Source organism: Mustelus asterias, chromosome 9 (assembly GCF_964213995.1).
Source record: "Mustelus asterias chromosome 9, sMusAst1.hap1.1, whole genome shotgun sequence".
In the NCBI taxonomy this organism is placed as follows: domain Eukaryota; kingdom Metazoa; phylum Chordata; class Chondrichthyes; order Carcharhiniformes; family Triakidae; genus Mustelus; species Mustelus asterias.
Genome location: NC_135809.1, coordinates 58,714,585 through 58,736,035, shown reverse-complemented (window position 1 = coordinate 58,736,035; position 21,451 = coordinate 58,714,585). Strand labels below are relative to the sequence as shown.

Below are 21,451 nucleotides of genomic sequence, written 5' to 3'. Positions count from 1 at the left end.
GGGAGAATACAATTAACTCCCAAACAGTCAGAGGGAGATAGATGGAAGAGCCAATGGGTGGAATTTTCCTGTCCTGCCCACCATGTAAATCGTAGCAGGTGGGGATGGACCATGCAAAGGTCCCTTGACCCCGGGTGGGGGTGGGAGGGGGAATTTTCCGGTCTTGGGATGAGTGCGGCCGGAAATTCCCGCCCAATATGTAGGCAGATTCATAGGCAAATTGCTGAGAAGTCCAGAAACAATAGGACAGTAATAGGAGGGAATTTCAGTGACCTTAACACTAACTGAGGTAAAATCAGTGTAAAAGGTATAAAGGCACAGAATTCTTGAATTGATTTCAGGAGATTTTGTTAGCCTATACATAGCAAGTCCTGACAAGAGCAGAGTTGGTTTGGAATTAGTTTTAGGATTGATGCTGGACAGGTGGAAGGAGTATCAGTGGGAGAACGTTTTGGTGGTCATGGTTAGATTTAGTGTGGTCATGGAAAAACTTAAAGATAGGCAATGAGTAAAATATTTAAATTGGTGGAAAGGCCAATTTTATGCAGTTGAGATGTGATTTGACAAAAGTAGACTGAAAACAGCTACTGTAAACAGTCAGATGAATCAATGTTGGAGAAATGAGAAACATTCAAGCAGTATATAGAGAGAGTTCTGAATAAATACATTCCCTCAAAACAAAAGGGTGGGACTTTTAAATCTAAAATCCAAAGAGCATTTATACTAGGATAAGACAAGAAGGGGGAGCTTACATCAGGTACTGAGCTAAATACTGAAAAAAGCCAAGTATAGAAAAGGCAGGGCTAAAACTAAAAGAGAAAATAGTGAAGCAAAGATAGGTAATTAACCATAGTCCATGAAAAGACCATATGCATCTCTCTTCACTAGAGAGAGACAATTTGTTATATATAGCTTGAGGGGTATCACTTCGAAAACGTGGGGCAAAGTGAGGAGGCATGTCTCCATGAATTAGTATACTTAGTAAGTTGATTGAATCAATGTGCTGGTGTCATTCTTCATCATACTCTAGCCATCTAGCCTACTGAGCTAAGCAAAGATAGGGCAAGAAAATTCTTGGCAAGTAAAATCAAGGAAAACCCAAAGTTGTTTGTAAATACGTAAAGAGCAAAAGGATCATTTCTAGGGATAACTAACTAGGGCCTATTAGAAATCAGAAAGTTAACTTGTGTGCGGAGGTGGAAGAGGCCTGGTTTTTAATGCATCTGTTTTCACAAAAGAGGGTGATGATGCAGACACTCTAGTTTAAGCAGAAGAAGTAGAAGATATTGGATGGGATAAACCTGGTGAGAGTAAATATTTAGGGGTTTAGCATCTTTGAAAGTGGATAAACTGCCAAACTTGATGAAACATATCCCAGACTGAAGCATGGGAGAAATATAAGAGGCCCTCTCCATCATATTCCAATGATTTCTGGCTACAGATGTGGTGAACACAGTAAGAGTTTTAACAACACCAGGTTAAAGTCCAACAGGTTTATTTGGTAGCAAATACCATTAGCTTTCGGAGCGCTGCTCCTTTGTCAGATGGAGTGGAAATCTGCTCTCAAACAGGGCACAGAGACACAAAATCAAGTTGCAGAATACTGATTAGAATGCGAATCCCTACAGCCAACCAGATCTTAAAGATACAGACAATGTGAGTGGAGGGAGCATTAAACACAGGTTAAAGAGATGTGTATTGTCTCCAGACAGGACAGCCAGCAAGTCCAGGAGGCAAGCTGTGGGGGTTACTGATAATGTGACATAAATCCAACATCCTGGTTTAGGCTGTCCTCATGTGTGCGGAACTTGGCTATCAGTTTCTGCTCAGCGACTCTGCGCTGTCGTGTGTAATGAAGGCCGCCTTGGAAAACGCTTACCCGAAGATCAGAGGCTGAATGCCCGTGACCGCTGAAGTGCTCCCCCACAGGAAAAGAACAGTCTTGCCTGGTGATTGTCGAGCGGTGTTCATTCATCCGTTGTCGTAGCATCTGCATGGTTTCCCCAATGTACCATGCCTCGGGACATCCTTTCCTGCAGCGTATCAGATAGACAACGTTGGCCGAGTTGCAAGAGTAGGTACCGTGTACCTGGTGGATGGTGTTCTCACGTGAGATGATGGCATCCGTGTCGATGATCCGGCACGTCTTGCAGAGGTTGCTGTGGCAGGGTTGTGTGGTGTCGTGGTCACAGATGTGGTACCAGGGGAATGGAGGGCAGCTAACATCGTACCTTTGTTTAAAAAGGAAGGAAATGATGGATTTAATTACAGGCTAAGTCAGCTTGACCTTGATGGTAGGCAGATTATTGGAAAAGTTCTGAGACCAGCATAAATCATCATTTAAAAAGGTATGGATTATCAAGGGCAATCAGCATGGATTTGTAAAGAAAGGTTGTGTTTGACCAGCTTGATTGAATTTTTGGGAGTTGGGGGGGCAACAAGGAGGATCAATGAGGATATAAGCTTAGAATCCTGAATCTTTGGAATTTGCGGCCACATAAATTTGCAATGCCACGATATCCAAGATTAAGATTGGCAGATTTCTGAACTATAAGAGAGTTGAGGCCAAGATCAGATCAGCCGTGAGTTTATAGAATGCTGGAGCAGGTTTGTGAGGCCATTTGTATGTGCTTACAGTAACATGTCTAATGTAGCATACATGAATTTTAGGAAGGGTTTTGACATAGCCTGAAGTGGTAGATTGGCTAGAAAAGTAAAAGCCCATGGGATACAGGGAAAGCAGCAAATTGGATTCACAATAGGCTGAGTGGAAGGGAGCAAAGGGTCATGGTCATTGGGTGCTTTTGTGACTGGAAGGCTGTTTCCAGTGGGAATTGGCAGTGCTTAGGCCTATGTCCTTTGCTTTCCATGGAACACAACAATGACTGAATGTAGGGGAACAATTAATTGGCTGCGTGGCTGATAATGAATAAGAAAGCTGTAGACTGCTGGAAGACATCAATGGATTGGTTAGGTGGGAAGAAAAATGACAAATGGAACTTAATCTGGAGGTACTTAGCGGAGGATAAACGAGACAGGGGAATACAGAACAAAAAGAAGGATACAAATAGTAGAAGTGCAGAGGAACAGAGGACCTTGGAATGCCTAGATTCAAAAAAGTAGCAGACAGGTAGAAAAGGTGGTTAAGAGGACATACAAATTCTTTCATTTCCATTATTAGCTCAGGCGCAAACACAAGAGCATGGAGATTATGCCAGAACTGTATAAACATTAGGCCATAGCTGGAGTACTGTGCAAAGATCTGGTCACCACATTATAAGAAAAATGCAATTGCACTGGACAGGGTAAAAAATAAGATTTATGAGGATATTGCCTGGAATGGAGAATGTTAGCAATGAGGAAATATAGGTTGTGATTGTTTTCTTTGGAACAGAGGAACCTGACGAGTTATTTAATTGAGATACATAAAATCATGAGGAGCTTAGAAAGAACAACAAGAAAGGAACTATTTCTCTGAACAGAGGGGCCAATAACCAGGGCACCAGATTTAGAGTAATTGCCAGAAGGATTAGAGGGGAATGGAGGAGAATTTTCTTAGAGAGTGCTGAGGGTCCAGAACTCACTGCTTGAAAAAGTAGTAGAGACAGAAACTCTCCTCACATTTCAAACTACTTTGTTTTGCCCTTGAAGTGCCATAGTTTCCAAGGTCACAAGTGACCCGTTTTTGTGGTGTATATTCTATGTAATTTGGCGTGGCTTCTAAAAAAGGGGATCAACCTCTGTGTTGTAATAATAGAGTGATAGCTTTCCCATCTCACCTCCTTAAATCCCACTCAGTAAGCAGTTGAGGTTGTCAAAGCTGGGAGAGGAATATGAAGAAGGGGCAAGAGGTTCACACAAATAGGAAGGCAAAATAGTTGTTGCTATGTTCTCGAGTTCCTCTTGAGTCACTCTGAGTCATCACACGTTTTCTCCCTTTCCTCCACGAATGGTTCAGTTGCAGCCATGGGGAGTGGAAGGTCCCATCTTCGAGTTTACGGCCTGTACTGAGCCCACTGATCTCAGCTAGGACATGAGTTGGGGTGAGGTCTCTGCATTCACTCTCTGCATTGTAGAAGGAGGAGGATCATTTGGAGTTCCTGCTCTTCTTCACCAACTCCATGACTACACATTCCTGTGATTCCCCATCCCCAGCTGCAGAAGGCACTTTCTAAACATCAGGTCAGGACTCACTATTAATACCTCCCAGAACTGAAATGTAGTGGAGATAAGTATTGTTAAAGGTCAGTGGGGGGTATAATTGGTCTTGAGTGGTGGTACAAAATGGACACTAATGAATTGTTAGTCTATTTCTCTATGGAATATAGAATCGGATAGGATGTTAAATGGGCTGCCATATGGTTAACATTTGGCACTAGCTCCAAGGTCTAATTGCCTTGATTTTCAGTGTCCCCAGGAAAGAATAAAAAATTTGGTATGAGACAATGATCTGACAGATGCTGTAGCTCTATACGACACAGTGTATCTCATGTGGTGACAGATCGGTTGATTCTTTTGACTCAACAAGCTATCTAGTCAGGACTGAAACATCAGCCACTGGATGTTCTGATGAATCAATGTTCCACACTTAGTGGAAAATAGGTCAAGTTTGCTCTTCAGTTGTTTTGATTTCTGAGGCATTTTTAATTGTATGCTACGACGTCCACCACCTAGGAGGATAAGGGCACACGATGCATGGGAGCATCGCCATCAAGTTACACATCGTTCTGACTTGGAATTATATCGCCATTCCTTCATCATTGTTCAGTCAAAATCCTGGAACTCCCACCCTAATAGCGTAGTGGGTGTACCTACACGATGGGTATTGCAGCTGTGACAAAAAGACGACTAAACATCAGGCAATTGGGGATGGATAAGAAATGCAGGCTTTTTCAGCAACATTCACGTTCTGAAAGAGAATAAAAATAATTCGAGATGGGGCTATCTAAATTCCAAAGCTATGTTTATCATGTGGAAGTCCAAAGAAATCAGGGGACTCACAGACATTTATCAATTAATTTAATAGAGTTTGATTTTAAGAATATTCAGTGAATTTCATTTTTTTAAATTCGTTCGTGCAATGTGGGTGTCACTGGCTAAGCCAGCATTTATTACCCATTCCGAGTTGCCCTTACAAAGATGGTGATGAATTGCTTTCTTGAACTGCTGCAGTCCATGGGATATAGATATGCCCACGGTGCTATTAAGGCAGGAGTTCCAGGATTTTGACCCAGTGACTGTGAAGGAACGGTGATATAGTTCAAAGTCAGGATGGTGAGTAGCTTGAAGTCTTTCGGTGGTGGTATTCCCATGTATCTGCTGCCCTTATCCTTCTGGATGGTAGAGATCATGGGTTTAGAAGGCGCTATCTATGGAGCCTTACTGAGCTCTTGCAGTGCATCTTGCAGATGATACATAGAATCCCATAGAATCCCTACAGTGCAGAAGGAGGCTATTTGGTCCATCAGTACTGCACCAACAACAATCCCACCCAGGCCCTATCCCCATAACCCCACATATTTACCCTGCTAATCCCCCTGACACTAAGGGGCAGTTTAGCATGGCCAATCAACCTAACCTGCACATCTTTGGACTGTGGGAGGAATACGGAGGAAACCCACAGGGAGATAGTGCGAACTCCACACAGACAGTCACCTGAGGCCAGAATTGAACCTAGGTCCCTGGCCCTATGAGGCAGCCGTGCCAACCACTCGGCCACTGTGCCACCCACTGCTGCCACTGTGCTTTGTACTTTCTCTCTGGTTCTTCAGATAATACCGAATCAACCTCACCACAATGCTCCCCTGTGTTTTTACACACAAAAAAAAATCACAGCACTGTGCCCCATCCCATGAATAGCAATGAGACGAGTGACCAGTTGATTTATTTTCATGAAGTCGGTTGGGGGATTAATATTAACTAGTGCACGGGAGAAATCACGTGATCTTCTTTGAATAGTGCCATGACATCATGCATGAGAGGGCAGATGGGGTTTCAGTTTAATGTCTCATCCAAAAGCCGGCAGTGCAGCAGTCCCTCAGTACTGCACTACAGTGTCAACCTAAATGTTTGAACCCACAACCTTCTAAATTGGATCTGGGAAAGTCACCACATACTCCCAATACCCAACAGGAGATTTGGTACACAGGAAGACGTAATTAATTGGCTACTTTGGAAACTAAAAATATTCAGGTTCCTTATCAATGTCATGCCTGCAGTTACCTTGCACTTTTATTCACAATCATGCCACTGTGGTTGTTTTTTGAGGAGTACTTGATTGCTGCCCAGAGACTGAAGTATATTCTATGGTTACCAACAGAATTAATAGCATTGGATTAATGCTAGGCCTAAGATTTTGTCTTACTAAAAACCTGTAAACCTGCCACAAGGGATGCTCTTAGCCCTTCACTCACTTTCTCCTTTTTGCCCTTTTCTCATTTTTATCGTATATTTCTATTCCTGTCCCTTCACAGTGTTTCATTTCTGTCATAGTTTCATTCACCAGGGAGGAAGGGTTACCCAGAATATATGGCACTAGTTAAGGCCCTCCATAAAAAGGCATGAGGGCAGTGACTGAGGCACTCAATTTGATGACACTACTTATCAATAATGCTTGTTGGGCGGGAGGAAGGGAAAGAATCGGGCAAAGACAGGGTCATGATGCTGCTGCATGCTGTTCCTGGCCATTTGAAAATGGAGGTTGGCCCAGCAGCTCTGGAAATAGACCCCACTCCTCTCAGTAAGGGCAGCACAGTGTTTAGCACTGCTGCCTCACAGCATCAGGGACCCGGGTTCAATTCCAGCCTTGGGTGATTGTCTGTCTGTGTGGAGTGCACGTTCTCCCTGTGTCTGCGTGGGTTTCCTCCGGGTGCTCTGGTTTCCTCCCACATCCCAAAGATGTGTAGGTTAGGTTGATTGGCCATGCTAAATTACCCCTGTGTCCCAAGGTATTTAGGTTGGGGGGATAAGCGGGGTAAATACATGGGGTTATGGGGTAAGCCTGGGTAAGAGTCGGTGCAGACTCATTGGGCCAAATGGCCTCCTTCTGCCCTGTAGGAATTCTATGAAACAATCAACCCTTTCAGGAGAGGGCAAGCACTCTGAAGCGTCAGGAAATAGATGTAATGGAGGATGTTGGCAGGCACTCTAAGTGCAGGGGGACTCCTAGCTCTGTAGCCATCCCTTGCTTTGGGAGGCTCATTGGTTGTGACTCTCCAACTATGAAACTGAGAGAAGGAAGCACCTGGAGATACTCGTGGAGTTGCCAGATCCAGCCAGATGAACTTCTGGAGGTTTCATCACTTGGCCACCTGTCTTGCCTTGCCCTCCCCCCAAACCTGCAACACTGGTGATCCCAGCCAATCGGAAAGTAAACTGATTATTTGTTAGCCAATTGGATGATTCTTAATGATCAGTTAAATAGTCTTTAGAACTAATGGATGAAAGTGTTCATTGAAAATGAGAAAAACACAATTTGTTTTGAATACCCTGATAATTTTTCTTCTCAGTTCCTCGAAGCAGTGTTGCAGAGAATAATTGTTAATCCATGGAGACTGGAACAATCCAGAGGGGTTGGCAACTCTCCTGTTGCCCTTCTGAGCCCGTCACCCAACTGTTGCCCGGCTGAGAGCTTCTCCTAAATAGAGAATGAAGGGTATTTCTCAGCAATACACACTCGCTGTGAAGCAGTACATTCCCTGAAAAGAACCTTCCTACCCATACTTCATATGATCTGCCAGGACCTGGCTCAGAGTCATTCAATTTGGCTGGCCAGGAGCCTCAGATTTCAGTGATCCATTGCCAATTGCTGAAAATGCACACAATGTCAGTGACTCTCATTCACCCCTCTTCTCTCCCTGTGGCCTCTATCAATTCCCTCCCAACAGAGTATCTTGTTTATGGGGTAGAGGTGAAAATCAAACCTGAACTCAGGCAACCAACAGGTGGGGACATTAACACAATGCACCACCAACCTGAATTAAACAAAAAGGCCCACGTTTACACAAACATACATGGCCACGCACACCGGAACCATTTGGAATGGAAGTTCACTGTCAATATTCCATGGCAGGTGACAGCAATCAGATTTCATTTCAGAAGCTTGCTCGTCATTTGGAATTCAGCAAAGAAGTCAGCATATTTATTTTGCTGAGTTTCCACAACATAAGATATTTTTAACTGAAGGACATAACTGATCAGATTAGTCCCCTGGTGATTTTCCACATGCCCTCAAGGGCCTGTTTATTTACACTTCAAGCAGGGCTACGGAAAGCCAGCACCAGACTTTTGCTGGCATTTGAACTTCAAACGTGTTTTGCTTTTGGTGTCAGCTTTTGCTCAATGAGTTATGTTTCATAGAACTCTTGATTCTGACTCAGAAGATCCAGGCTGGCATTCCAGTGTTTTGCTGAGGGAGTGCTGCACTATTGGGGGTGCCATCTTTTTCTGAGACTCCCACAGTATTAGCCAAAGACCAGCAGTGGAGTTGTCCCCAGTGTCCTGGCAAATATTTATCCCTCAACCAATACCACTGAAACATATTATTTTCTCATTATATCATTGCTGTTTTTGAGATTTTGCTGTATGTAAAATTAGCTGATTGCTACAACTGGGAGGGAAGGGCGGCAGGAGGGTTGCAAGGAAAATCAGCCAGGATTCCTGCTCCTGATCAATATTCAGTAATTCCACTGTCTCAACTCCAGCTGAGGCTTAAATGTTGCTCACACTCACTACCTGACAGACTGATTCCCCTTCACTGAAAAGACCATATATCACATGGGCAGCATGGTGGCACAGTAGTTAGCACTGCAGCCTCTCAGTGCCCGGGACCTGGGTTCGATTCCAGCCTTGGGTGACTGTGTAGAGTTTGCACGTTCTTCTCATGTCTGCATGGCTTTCCTATGGGTGCTCCGGTTTCCTCCCACACTTCAAAGATGTGCAGATTCGGTGGATTGGCCATGCTAAATGCTCCTTAGTGTCCCAAAATGTGTAGGTTAGATGGATTAGTCATGGTAAATGTGCAGGGTTACAGGGATAGGGTGGGGAGAGGGTAAAATGCTCTTTCGGAGAGTTGGTGCTAACTCGATCGGCCAACTGGTCTCCTTCTGCATTGTAAGGGTTCTATGAACTTTCCGGAAGGCAGCAATTTTCATTGGATATGTCGAGCACACAACTCACCAGTATCTTCCTGTCAGCTTTGGCAGTGAGCTCACAGCCAAGACATGCTTGTACAATGGCTATTTGCATGACCTGTCATATAGCAGCTGTGACATCAGTGAAGAATGGACCATTGCAACAGTGAAAATGGGACTTGGCCTACACAAGGACTGTGCAGTGATCACAGCTATCAATACTGTCCCAGACAGATGCATCTGCAATCCTAGTACTGTTTCACAACCATCAATTGTCATCTTTTGACTTTTTCATGCTTAAAATAATGGGTTTGTTCCCCCTCAACTGTTGAAACTCACAGCTAGGTAACCCTGGCAAGTATAAGGTGAGTTTGCTTTTATTCAGGAATGTCAAGGAATTCTCTTAGCCCAGTCTGCAATGGCACTACCCTGTGTAGGAAGTTCCATTTCTTCTCAGTTGCTTCAGCAATTCTACAAAAGATCTGATGTCTGTGGCTTAGGTAGGGAAAAGTCAGGTTAACTTCCAGCCATAAGTCCACTTCTCTCTGCCTGAAACCCACCCCCAAGCCAGAAAGAGAATGGTCGTGATTGTCCCATCTCTCTGCGCTAGGCCGGGAGATTCTTGCGTCAGCCAATTCGCAGGGTTCACACACGCATTCACGCCCCGTTAACGTCTCCCAGCGTCAGATTTCCAGCGGCGTCAGATCCACACCAGAGATCGGTGGGGAAGCACAAAGATCATTTAAGTGGTCATTTGCATAGAATTTAAATGTGATTAGCGGGCCTGGGACTGAAGTCTCCAGGCCGACGAGCATCTCCCCCACCGCCAGAGTGGTTCACTCCAGCGGGGTTTTGACTAGCTCCCTACTAATGGGGAACTAGTGGCCCGACCCTGCTGGGGGCAATCTGGGCCCCCAGAGGGTCGGGCGGTGTGGAGTGGGGTGCCCCCTAGACATTGGCACCCTGGCAATGCCAGTCTGTGCCCCTGGCACTGCCCAAGGGGCATAGTGCCAATGCCCAGAGGGTACCTTGGCATTGCCCAACAGGCACAGGCAGTGCTAAGGGGACGTTGCATCTGTGGGGCAGAGCCTCGGGGCGATCGGTGGGGGGGGGTTTCCGCTGCCACTCTGCATAGGGATTGGTGGGGGGAGGAGGGAGGGCAGTGATCGGGGTGGGCTGGGAGGGGGGGGGATCAGTCGGGACTGCAGCGGGGTATCAGGACTGTGGGGATGGGGAATTGGGGGGGGAGCTGGAGATTGGGGCAGGCCGGGAAGGGGGTTTGGAGCTGGCATGGGAATGGTCGGGGGGGCCAGCGATCGGGCCGTGGGGAGGCGGAGTGCCGGCGTCGCGGGGGTGGTCAGCGATTGAGCTGGCCAGCAGTCTGGAGGTTATCAGTACGGGGCCACTGTGCATGCGCAGATCTTGGCATTGACAGATTGGTGCATGCACAGCAGCCTGCTCAGCGTGGCGATTTCAGCCTCTCCAGTGGGGATAGGCCCACCCCTCCAGTTTTTAATTATATTCATGCTGGTGACCTCTGCAATTCACAGAGTTTGGGAGATTCTTCTCTGAACTCCCACTGAAAAAAACAGTGTAAATTACTCCAGTTTTCAAGCTAATTTGACACTTGGAATTTTTTGGGGAGAATTCCAGCCAATGTGTGGATGTTGAGTGAATATAAGGCTGTGAGGCCCCGCAATGCTGAATAGCCAGTGGAAGCTAACTACCTAAACTGACAAATTAAGAAATGTCACTCAGGAAAGGTGCTGTGTGTGTCCAACATATCCCGTGGAAACTACTGTCTTCAGGGAATGGAGGGAAGAAAAAAAGATGGACTGGAGCAGGAGAATTACAAGCAGTTTTTCTTTAGAGCTCATTTTTAACTGAAATTCTTTGCTGGAGTTAAGGTAATAACCCCACGTATCTGCATTAAAACTGTTCAACGCAGCTTGCACCAACAGATTACATTCTGAAAACACTGTTGGAAGACTTAAATTCAGGAGACCTGCATTTTTTTTATAGGCCTCTGGGGAGTTATATACCTGAGATTGCAACAAATCCAACTCTGAAAACATGTTTCCTGAGTCCTTCCAGATTTTCCTTAAAGTTTAGCCAGTTTTATTATTTTAAAAGAAAACATTGAAGTACTTTGTGTGAGATATTGGCTGGTTTAATCTTCCCATAACTTTTGACTTAAAGGTGGCTAATAAACTAGACACTTTAAAAGCTGGGACCTAAACCAGCTGCATGAGGGGTGGATTCTTGTGAGATTTTAAATGAATGACAGTGAAGGACAGATGGAAGGCTGAACAGCAGAGGCCCCTTATTGAAAGATTATTTTAAAACTGGTTTATAATTATGACACCTCCTTCTCCCTCCCTGCCGCCAGATGTCTCCCACTCTCCTGAAAATGATTGATCCAAAGATGCTCAGTAGTCCTTTGGTGCATTGCCCAAGTGGCCCATCAACAGCGTGGAGGAGCTTAGACTATGAGTATTATTCATCTCATGTGTTCGCACATACTTTCCAGCAGGGGTCACTGGATATAGCAATCAAAAGCAGCTAATTTTATTTTGGCCACTCACATCCAGGGCCATAAAGCCTAACTGTTATACTGCATACCGCAGCCCAGAGTGTGGTTCTCAAAATCTAAGGTACCTACTTTCACATTCAGAGCACTGATCCTATAACATTTCAGGTGAACTGCTCTAGTTTTTGAATGGTGCCACTGTGTTTGAAGTGGAGTTTGTCCTGCACGTTCTCACCTATCCTTCTTGGCTTTGTCAGACATTCCAGTATTATCCATAAGTCAGTGGTCAGGGGCACTTGAAGAGTCCTGATTCATTCTGCTCTTAAGGTGGTGGGGTTAGCATCTGCCCTATTTTACATGCGCTCCCACAGCCCCTCTCCTTCACTAGACCTGCACCATGTGCTTTCCAGGATGAGCCAATTACAAACTATTTCTTTATGTACAATATGTAATAATGTACTATTCTCTTTCACAGTGTTTTTCCTCGAGTGTGTGTGAGAGTGGGTGAATGAGTGACATTGTGTTAGATTCTCAGGGTGAATACATAAATAAATAATCCTCTTTAGTTAAATTTATGAAAGGCTTACTACTGGTTTGTCAAATTATCCACACTCGGGTTAAGAAACACACATCTTCCTCTCAAAACACATTGTTTATGGACGCTAAGGGAAGAGGGGTTTCAGTTCTCTCTCATCCCTGTCCATAACAGTATCCTTCAGCTACTGCATCATGCCTTCATTTTTCATACGGATTAGTTTTTCCTCAGAGTTTTTCCTTGATAGAGAGACAATAATCACCCTCTCCTTACTCACATTCCCCCTTCCTTATTTTAACTCAGGCAATTCAAAAACTAGTCATTTTTATACAGAATCCATATCCAGTACTGAACAACAGTTCCCCAAATGTACCTGAAAATTAACACCTATAACTTGTGAATACCCAGCAGGCCCTAGCCTGGAAAGGACACCCACTTCAGCTCCAAATGAACTTCCCTCCTTCTGTGCTATTATCCTCAAGAGATTCCCCTTTGAAGACATGCCAACCTTGCTTTCTCTCTGTGGTATTGATGGTCAAAGCAGCTGATGGCCAATCAGTGGGATATATAGTGCAAGAGATATGAGATCTGAACTTGAGATTCATTTTGGAGAGTTGGCTTCAAAATACAGGTCCTTACAGAGCTGCAGTGAGTCTGCAAGTGTCCTTCATTACATGTCATATTACAGCTATAATAGGCAGAATTGAGATGGCCTGCCATTGGCTGGTGGTGGGATCTTCTGGTCCTGCTTGAGTAAGCCCCATGCCACTGGTAAACCCATGGCAGGGGTGCGCTGTCAGCGGGACCAGAAGATCCTGCTGACATGAACGGCCAGAACAATCCCTCAAAGTGTCCAACAGACAATGCAGTAATTTATAAGTGTAATTACTTATAATGTGGGAAACATGACATTCAGTTTGTACACAGCATGATCCTCCAAACAGCAATATGGAACGGGATTTTCTGGCCGTTCCCACTCGCAAGATCTTCTGGTCCCACCAATGGCAACCCCCTGCCACCAGGGCATCTGTGGTGGAGAGTGCAACAACGGGAAATTCTCTTTACCTTTACAGCGGCGGGACTGGAAGATCCAATGATGGTCCGCCTCCACTAACACAAAACACATCGCGGGAGGCTGGGGGGGATATCCCACCCATGATAACTGACATGATTATCAGAGTTTTAGTAATGTTTGTGATAAATAATAGGTGGAACACTAGGAGTGTGAATTTTCATTCCATCCAGTCACAACCCTGGAAGGAAAGAGCAGGTTGGGTTTAAGATTAATTGTAGCACATCAGCTAACAAGATCAGCTAACATAGTGAAGATCAAGCCTGTCTTCTTGCTTTGCATGGCTTTGTTGCATTTAGTGCACAGAGCCATCAAGGTAGTGCAGGTTGTATTTTCTTTTGCAATTGTTCACTGACTTCCTGGTGAACACTGCAAAAAGCAAATTTGTTGGACAGATCTTTAAACTGATAAACCAACAATTCTAAATGCTCAAAGGCAAAACTTTAGTTAGAGAAACAATTGATCATTGCAGGAGCAACATTAGTATTCTTGGAGATGTTATCTGCAAATGCATTTTATCACCACATCGCCTTATAAGCCGCAATGCTGCTAGTCTGATCCTCTCTAGTGTTATTTCACTATTCCCCAGTGCTTTACTATCTCTATCCTCTTGGGATCATCAGTGCAACCCGGACTTTGCTATAGTCACCGCTATTCTGGAGAATGCTTATTCTGTCCAATCCAAAACCACCACTCCCTCACTTTCCCACCACCCCACCCGCTTTTCCTGAGCCTGTCCTTCAGGTAATTGTGATACCCCAAATAGAAGCTTGCATTTATATGTCACCTTTAACGCAGTTAAACATCCCAAGGCACTTCACAGGAGCATTATCAAATACAATTCGATACCATGTCATTGTGAAGATATTAGTCAAAGACTGGTTTTGTGAACCTTCTTCAAGAAGGAAAGGAAGAGAGCTTTAAGAGGGAATTACAGAGTTTAAGGCTTATAAACTGCCGTAATCACAGCTGGGCAAATGGAAGATGAACATGAGGCTAGAATTGGAGGAGTGCAGAAATTGCAGAGGTTTGGTTATAGGGCTAGAGGAGGTTACAGAGATTGGGGTGAAACAGAACGAGAAATTCTAAATTGAGATGTTGCCAAATTAGGCAGTTAGGAAGCATAGGATGTTGGACAATCAGGACTTGGTGCGAGTTAGAATATTATCCTAATCCTGACCATTCTGGTACAGCAGCACACCGTAATAACAGTTATTGCTGTCAAGGATTGCCAGGCAATTCAACAAGGGGACAGTTATGACAATACCACTTTGTATTCTTAATCTAAATTACATCCTGAAAGCAAGTCATGAAAGATTGCATCTTTTATTGGAAGCATAAAATTTAAGTGGTAATCTTATTCAAAGAAACCAGGAAATTGAAAACTTTGCAATCAGCTTTGGGGAAACTAGCTGGGGTGGATAGAGGCAGCTCCATTGTGTATCTAATGCAGGATGCTCGGTTTAAAACATAAAATGTCATTCAATCTCAGAGACTGGCTTTGCCTTTTATAACACATTTGAAGCAAGAAATCAAATTTAACCTTTGCAGCAAGCCATCACAAATATCAATCAGGCTGCAAAAACAAGATCTCGGTCTGTTCTGATCTTGACTTTTTTAAATGGCTATTGGGTGATCCTTTCACTTAACCTAGAATTAACATTTCAAATGGGACCTTTCATTAGACCAGACCTACAAACTGTGTCTTTATTCCCATTTAAAATGTAAATTAATTTAACAGCTTTCATTTTCTGAGGCTGAGCTGCTGTACACTCCCCTTAAGCGATTAAAACAAGGCATTTTTACGAACTGGAATAGCTTCTCAGTAATTTCACATTGTTCCCAAAGGAGGCATCATTGAGGAGATTACTTGGAAATGCATCTGTAACTCGAGGTTCATTTTGTGTAGATTCCTTGGAGTCAGATAGTGGTTACGTGAGAGTTGGTGGGGGAAGGATTATTTTTGAAGTGGGAGCTACAGGGTATCTTGTTTGAAGGCTCATTGACACTATGCTGGTTTCCTTATATTGACCACCCTCTTCTAACAAATGACATCGCAGCAACTTGAACCTACCTCTTTCAGGTTTTGCAGAATCCTTCTCTATATCTCCTTTACTTGCATCTCAATTCCTTCATATTATTTTAAATCAAATCTATCCTTTTCTTTCCAATTTTAAGCTCCATTTTCAGAAGTGTCTGCTGGGTAAAAATGCATCCCACCTCCTGTTTGTGAAATTCATTCTGTTTAAAATCATTGAAATCTTAATTTAAGCATTTTATTTTATAATTCAGAGCTATGGGGAAAGAGCAGGAAAGTGGGACCACCTGGATAGTTCTTTCGAAGAGCTGGCACTGACATAATGGACTGAAGTGCTGTATGATGCTATAATTCAATATAGAATTAGAATTATTCTGTAATGACAGAATGATTATCATGAGAGCCACTTTGAATTAGTGACTGCAGACTTGACCTCTCTGCAATGGGAGAGCACTCACACTTGCACTGAAATTTTTGGTTAGTCCTAAAGACAGGTTTGGGTTCTTGTGGTCAATTGATGGTCCAACTTTACAAAGAGCTCTTAATGCTGATAAATTGGTATGGATTGAACTCACAACCTCAAGTTTACCAGTTAGCCTTCCACCAAGATTTTGACACATTTAAGGGAAACTGGTTAAATACATGAGGGAGAAAGAAATGGAAGGATATGTTGGCAAGGTTTATAAATAGTGGTATGGAGTATAAAAGCAAGGAGTGATGCTACACCTCGACAAATCATTGGTCAGACCACATTTGGAGTATTGTGTTCAGTTGCGGGCACCTTATTTAAGGAAGGATGTTAAGCCCTAGAGAGAATGCAAAGCAGATTTACTAGAATGATACCAAGAATGAGGAATTTTAGATACAAGGAAAGATGAGAGAAATTGGGCTTATTCTCCTTGGAGCAGAGAAGTTTGAGAGATGACCTTATTGAGGTGTTCAAAATTATGAACAATTTTGACAAGGTAAAGAAGGATACTCTGTTTCCACTAGTTGGTATGTAAGTGACTAGGGAGTCACAATTTCAAGATGGTCAGCAAGAGAGCTAGGAGTGAGATGAGGAGAAACTTCTTTACTCAGAGAGTTGTTGGGATTTGGAATGCACTACCTGGAGAGTGGTGGAGTCGGATTCCACAGGAGATTTCAAAAGAGAGTTGGATACATATTTGAAAGTGATAAATTTAGAGGTTGATAAACTGGTTGTACATATACTATCCAAAAACTAGGGAGACACGAGAGATTTCATGGAAAAATTACAGTACTGTGGGTATTCTATTCCAATTTTTGGAATGAGACAATTACATGACGTTTTAGTGTATGGCCAGATATTCATTCACTGTGAGTGAGGGCTCATATGTGGAGTGAGCCTCTTGACACTGAAGGCATCACATGTACCTGAACAATCCAAATATCATGAAGCACTGGTTCCGCATCTGATGCATTTAAGGGGCTGTTAGATGAGTACATGAAGGAGAAAGAAATAGAATAATATTTTGAGATGAAGTAAGGTAGGAGGTGGTTCATATGAAGCATAAATATTGTAATCGACTGAACAATTCTGTGCTGTAAAATTCTGTATTTAGAGTAAATTTTCAAACAAATTAGGGACAATCTGGTTACATGGACTTTTACCTGTAAGATCTAAATTGAAGATCTTCCAACCACATTTCACATGGTTGACTGAGAAAGAAGACATAGAACCAATAGTATGGGATGAACATTTATCCAGGACGCTGGAGGGTCTGGTGGGTCGTTGTTCTCTGATGCTCCATTTACACCGAAAAAAATCAAGAGTATTATCTCCAATGTTGTAATTTTCTATTTGCCAGTTAAAGTATTCTCAATCTATTTGGGTTGTTGCAGACTAAGCTCAAATGGATGAACAAAATCTAATGAGACATTTTACAGCTGTTCCAAAGGTTTGAAATGTTGGCAGCTGATGCAACTATGTATTTACAGCGCCACCAGCTTGTGAATCTGCGCTGATAGGGAAAACTGTAAGTGGATGCAGATTGGTCCCAGATGCTTTGCTGCTTTTACAATGCAGTCCATACATGGTGGACATCTTTTGAATTGAGACTAAAAATGATTTCAATATTTGGTGTAGCATTTGGTGAGGAGGATAGGTCAGGCTTGTATTGTAAGATGTTGGGTAGCAAAGGAAAATGTTAAACAGTGAAATGACAGTTGGGCTAGTGCTTCTTAACTAGAGAACGCAGTTTGAGATGTGATCAGAATTGAGGGTTCGCTCATTTTGGTAGTTCTTGCTGTGATAAATAATGAGCCAACCCACCACCTGCTCTAATTAAATTGCAGATGAGGGTGCGGGGATGTTAGATTCTGGGAAGGTGTTGGAATTGGTCAAGGCTGGGACGATGGTAGGATTAAGTGAGACGAAGGCAACTGGAAGCTGAGGAGGTGACTGAGCCTGCGAGGAGAGATTACAGTCAGGTGGTTAAATTCTCATGAGATTTTCTGATACTCGTCAGTGCTTTAATCTCAGAATATACGCTCACACACCAATCTCCTATTACTGCAAATGAACTATTCACTTCTGGAGACATAGGCCTGGATTATCTCCAAATGACTCGGCAGCCCTTTAAAAATGGTGGAGGGGTCCAGATTCTGAGATTTCTGACTCCATTCCCAGGCTGTCTGGTTTTCAGGGTGTGGGCTGGTTCCTGCCAAAAGACCACATCCAGCACTGCCTATCTGGATGGCTCCATTGTGGCCTACTTCTCTACAATTTTTCTGGAGTTGGGCAGGTTTCTAATGTGTTGTGGTTCATACATAATGAGGCTTAACTGAGAACCTGGACATGTATTAAGCTTATTGAAACACCTGAACCCTGGGAAAAAAATGCTTGTTTGACAGTTCAAGCTCTCTGATCTCGGCTGTTAATTTCACAATGGTGGTTTACACAACTTTAAGTGGTTTCAAGGGTTTGTGGTTTTTGTTACTGATACTTTAAGAGGTTTGGATGGTTGAAATTTTTAGCTTATAGTGAAATGACCTTTTTCCAAACATAAGAAAGTTATGAATTAATTATTTTTGAAAAACTGTTTTTAACATCCTATTGTCACTATAGCATTTGCTGACCCACATACACTGTATAAAACCAATAGGCATGGAAATACCACAGCTTGGCATGGGGAACATTAAGGGACATGGGCAGAGCTAGGCATGGGGACAGGAGGAGCCATAAAGGATGGGTGGGAGGCATAAGGTGAATGGATGGGGCATGGGGAGTATTTGAGGAGGCTGGAGAGTCTCTGTGTTCTTATTTTAGCTGGGATGAAGTCTCACTGCCTTTTAATCAGCCCACTTCTGTATCCAGTAGCCCCTGTGGTGACCTTAAAACTTTTTCCTGGGTCAGCTGGCCAGGCTCTAACCACCCCTGGCAATGAAGGTAACACCTGTGTGGGCACTTTGTGTCAAGGTGGGCAGACCGAGCCACAAATTTTCCCAATTCCCACCCCCCCCCCGCACCTCAAGGCTGAAAATCCAGGCCAAAGAGTTAACAGGGCAGATCAGATCTAGACTAGTTAGCATGCTGTTGGGGAAGAGCAATGTGCTGGAATATTCACAGAACAAAATAAGAAATCATATAAACCCTGCAGTACAGAAAGAGGCCACTCGGCCCATCGAGTCTGCACTGACCACAATCCCACCCAGGCCCTACCCCCACATCCCTACACATTTTACCCACTAATCCCTCTAACCTACACATCTCAGGACACTAAGGGGCAATTTTAGCATGGCCAATCAACCTAACCCGCACATCTTTGGACTGTGGGAGGAAACCGGAGCACCCGGAGGAAACCCACGCAGACACGAGGAGAATGTGCAAACTCCACACAGACAGTGACCCAAGCCGGGAATCGAACCCAGGTCCCTGGAGCTGTGAAGCAGCAGTGCTAACCGCTGTGCTACCGTGCCGCCCAAATAGCTATTCTGTACACCTGGTTCCTTTGACAGATCATGTAACATCTAACCAATCATCAGTTGAATCTGGTCCATTTAATCTCCTGAGGAAAACTTGATCTTAAGTAATACAATGCATGAACAAAAAATCTGAGCAAAAAATCCCACCTCATTCATCCAACCTCACATTCTGACCATTCTGCACCTTTGCTTGTTGCCTTGTTAAACAAGTTTATCCTGCCCCCCCCCCAACTTGTTCAGAAAAGGATGCTGGCTGATCTAATCTGGGTTTCAGGAAACTACTTGCAGTAGTTTCTCCAGCCAAAGTTCTCCCCCCTGAAGCTTGAAGGTGTTGGCCCTTGATGGAGTATGCCCAAGTAGCCAGTGTTCATGTGTCTAGAGTCTGGACACATGAACAGAGGCAGGCAAGTTGACTCACAGAGGAACACAGCCAACCTCATCTTCTTCATCATCCAGAGACTTGAAGGCTATGGATTTGACCTCTGGTTTGGAGGGAATCTGATTTTAAATGGCAACCCAGAATTTAAAACACTGATCAAACAAGGAAAGGGAAAAAATGTTGAGCCATTATTTCCTTGCTCATCATTTTCTTTTGTTACATAATTTTATATAGCACAATCCTGAATTGGCTACATATTCTTTTCCTCCTCACCCACTTCCAATATTAGCCATGATGTGGAGATGCTGGCGTTGGACTGGGGTGGGCACAGTAAGAAGTCTCATATCATCAGGTTAAAGTCCAACAGGTTCATTTGGAATCACAAGCTTTCAGAGCGCTGCTCCTTCATCAGGTGAGTCAAGCTCTGATGACTCACTTGATGAAGGACCAGTGCTCTGAAAGCTCGTGATTCCAAATAAACATGTTGGACTTTAACCTGGTGTTGTGAGACTTCCAATAGGTGAGAGAAGTTGTTTGATTTTCCCCTCTCTAGAGGCAACAAGGTTGACTGTGGTGGTCTAATCACTGTCCTAGCTAAGATTGTAGTCAGTACAAATGAGATGGTTTCAGACATTTACCGTTTTGTCCTTCACTCACTTACTGCCTCGCTAGCTGAGTCAGAGGGCAGCTTTTAACTTTCATTTTATTAACAGATTATAATATCCCTGAGCCGCATTATTTAATAACTCGTGCTGAAGGCAAATAGAAACAAAGCCCAGTGTTGCAGAAACCTGATCCTTTTAACTGGAGGCTGACGATGTGACCCATCGTCACATGATTAATCAGGAACACTACAGAATTAAATAACCCTAAAGGTTATGACCCGATCATAGATTCTATATAATAAGGGTGAGCAGGAAATGATTTGGTCAGTTGAAATTCCTCGCTCAGATCTGAGATGGCTTAGATCAGGAAAACAATACTCAGTCCAACTCCCTATCACGGAATGGTGTTGTGGAAATAGAAGAGCAGGGGGAAATTATAAGTAACCTTCTGCACATAACAATAAACAAAATGCAATCATGGTGCAAGAATGCTATTTGTTTACCAAATTCATATCAGTGTTAGAAGATCTTGGGCTGCATGGAGGTTGTTGGAGCTGTAATTTGAATTCTGGCTTGGATCATGTGGAAATACAACTCCAATTTGAACAGTTCACACTGAATCAAAGATCTATATTTAGCTGTTTACAAATCTCTGTCTATCCATTTGTATCTATATATATCTATATATACCTATGGATATAGCTTACCTATGGATATAGCTCTATCTTTCCTTCTATCTAAAGAAGGAAGATTTGCATTAATATAGTACCTTTCACAACCTCAGAAAATTCCAAAGAACTTTACAGCCAATGAAGCACCTTGAAAGTGTAGTTACTGTTGTAAAGTAATGTTATCTATCTGTATCTGGTTTTTCTCCTGTTTGTTCAGCTGTATTTTCGCTTTCTGTAAATCTATATTTGTGTTTTTTTGGCCTGTTGAGTTCTATTCATTTCAAGTTGCTTTGATGTGTGCCCAGTTTGCCGCTGGCAAGGAAAATGTGGTAGCTTGGTGTGAAGGCCATTGGAGGGGTTAGTGTAAAATAGCACAGACCTACATCTGACTGAAAGAACTGTGTTATCACCGAAGGTCTCAAGGATTGGATTTTGGCTGAGGAGGTGGGATTCGAGAGGCAGTTCGTTCCCAGGTTGTGAAGTTTCAGACTCTGGTGGAAGCAAGGGGTTAATTGATGAGGAGTCGGGAGAGGCACCCGATTAGT

General features: G+C 43.5%; 1 protein-coding gene across 3 annotated transcripts in view; it reads left to right on the top strand.

Moving 5' to 3' along the window:
- Nucleotides 1–21,451, top strand: part of hipk2 (homeodomain interacting protein kinase 2) — a 289,722-nt gene that overhangs the window by 200,514 nt on the left and 67,757 nt on the right. The window lies entirely within an intron of this gene.